General features: G+C 39.7%; 1 protein-coding gene across 4 annotated transcripts in view; it reads right to left on the bottom strand.

Annotated features, from left to right (window-relative positions):
- Positions 1 to 2,731, bottom strand: part of TRRAP (transformation/transcription domain associated protein) — a 193,842-nt gene that overhangs the window by 64,893 nt on the left and 126,218 nt on the right. The gene's annotated exons all lie outside the window — the stretch shown is intronic.

Below are 2,731 nucleotides of genomic sequence, written 5' to 3'. Positions count from 1 at the left end.
TAGTCCTCCTTAGTGATGACCCCTCCTTTCCATTGGGAGTAAGCCTCCTTTTTGGCAAGGAGACATTCCCGGATGTTTCTGGTGAGCCATGGAGGCTTATATGCTCTCCTGCCCCCTTTGACCCTCCTGGGGATTACCTTCCTCTGGGCTTGGAGGATCGTCTCTTCAAGGAGCGACCACTCCCCTTGGACACCCGGCTCCCCTCCCCTCTGAGACTTCAGCGCTTCTCCAACTATCCTCCTTAGCTCATTGAAGTTCGCCCTCCTAAAATCTAGGGCCACTACCTGACTGCTTGCCTTTGCCACCTTGCACTGAATTACAATACTTTAATTGATGCTACGCATCTGGAAGCTTTTAAATATTGCACTTAGTAATATTAATCCTTTTATATTACATGTTCCAGAAACATTCATTGCCAGCCCTGGAAAAAAAAAGGCTTAAAGTAACCCAGTTCTCAGCAACAAGGAGTTAATTCAATGAAGGAATTTTCTACATGTAATATGTATGCTGAAAAAGATGCATCTGCTATTATTTATATGAGCTATATTCTAATATGCCCAAGAGATATATAAACCATATATACTCCTTCAAACTAGGTAATACGACAAAAACGATTATAGAAATTCAAGGGAACAGGCTTCTGTGTAAGCTATGTCAACAAGTACAGTCATTTGAATTAAATCAAGCCTAGGTCTTTCATATTTAAAATAGCCATCTTAACAATTACAGAAGCCACGCAAAAGTAAGGGGAACCTCATAAAACCTAACCATCCATTAAAAGTGCTTGAGTGAGGGCTTTCTACATGAATGCATTGCTTATGGAAGGTGTCATTTTCTTAATATTAAAACAAAATCCAATTAATCTATAAAACTGGAACAACAAAAGAAGTGACCTTGCAAATTTCTTGTCCTTGACTTCGACATCTGCTCCAGCCCATGTTTTGAATGTATCATGCCTATATGCTTAAGGACAGTTCTGTTTCAAGTGCCAATTAATTTAGGATTTTTTTTTATTATTATTAGAACTGCCCATGAAACTGGTGTTGAGTTTTAAATTACATGGATACTGGCCCATTAGGAAATGAACAGAAACCACCAGCTGGTAGCAAGTATCGGACACTATTGTGCTGGACTGCATTCAAAAGGGTGGCTTACATAAAACCACCTGAAAACCTCTCTCAATAGTAATGAGCCGATTTTAGTCACAGGGTGGATTCTATACGACACCAAAAAAAATAAGGTAAAACCAAGGTAAATTTTATAAAGGTCATAAACTTTTGAGTTTGTCTTATTTTTCCTAAGTGATTTGAGATACTTGGGATATATAATGCTGCTCCCAAATACACCCCAACCATCTACTGCCATTTACACGTGCTAAACCTAGAAATAGGGCAGTGAAGCCATTTTGGGGCCATCTCCCAAGACCACACACAATCTCCATTTGTGGCACATTTGAGAGCAATGGTGTGAAACGGTTTTGGAGCTGCTTCCCAAGGGCACAGAAGAGGCAGCCTTGAGTAAGGGATATGCTAATTAGATTAAGAGCACAGATTTTGAACACATCTGTAGCTCTACCTAAAACTGAAATGCCAGCGCTCCAAAAACAAAACAGAAGACATAGCATGAACAAGTATAGATGTACCTTGTGTTTGCAGGGTACGTAGAAGATTTGAAGACGTACAAAAATCTAGCCTTAAATTCTGTTAAATATTGCAGCACTTTGTGAAGGTTATTAAATGATAACAAAAAGAGGACTTTAAAATCTGTTTAAACGCCAAGCTTTTAAATAAGCACCCTAAGGACCCATATAACAAGGGAGACTAAAACAGGCTTTTATTTCTGTTATCCCAAAAGAAATACTCCCTTGCAGAAATGTAGATAAAGGCATGCCTATGTTTGAAGTCAAAGTAACTTCTGTTAAAAGTGATTCACGGGGTGACAGTGAGCTCAACCTTAAACTAGGAATGTGAAATATTAGAGAAAAGAAAGCATATATGAAGTGAAAAGGAGCACAGCCATTTTGGTTAAGCCAAGTATGTATGCGTGGTTATACATTTTCCAGCTTAAACCACAATGATTTCCATTCATAAGAATAAAACAGTTGACACGAGACAGCATACACATAGTTCGTGCGAAAGCCAGGCCCTATTTTTGCTTGGGACCATGCACTAGTATGCTGCAGTTTTATGAGAACAGAGGAAAATGCTTCACAATCCAAAACTTTTTTCATTATTTTAAAATATATGGCATCTGCAAGAAAAGTTATGCTACTTAGACTACAGGATATTGAATGAATTGCTTATTTTTATGCTTGTGGTCACTTCAGTCTAATATTAATGATTTCTTTCTCACTTTCAACACTGCACACATCAGTGGACTGTTTCATTCCCAGGATTTTGACACCCAGAACATCTCATTTTGCAGGCAGCATGCCCTCAAAACTTCACTCCTGTTCATATCTAGCAGGTTATAGACATCACTCATCTCCATCTTGCTCTCCTGGCTGGGAGCTTTTTGGGAGTAGGACAGCCTACTTTTGGGAGTAGGACCTCCTTAGCACCAGGTCTTGTCTGGCCCTGTCCTTATACCACAAACGAGGACATCAGAGCCTGTCATGGTTAATAACAGGGGTCCTGGTAGACCTCACCGGTCAATGCAGGGCCAGCCTTGGGTACAGAGAACTTCATCTGAACTACTCTTCTACTCTCCAGCACTTCTACAATTTTTCTTG

Source organism: Gavialis gangeticus, unplaced genomic scaffold, assembly GCF_001723915.1.
Source record: "Gavialis gangeticus isolate Ggan-Ray unplaced genomic scaffold, GavGan_comp1, whole genome shotgun sequence".
NCBI lineage: Eukaryota > Metazoa > Chordata > Crocodylia > Gavialidae > Gavialis > Gavialis gangeticus.
This window is presented reverse-complemented; position numbering and strand designations above follow the sequence as displayed.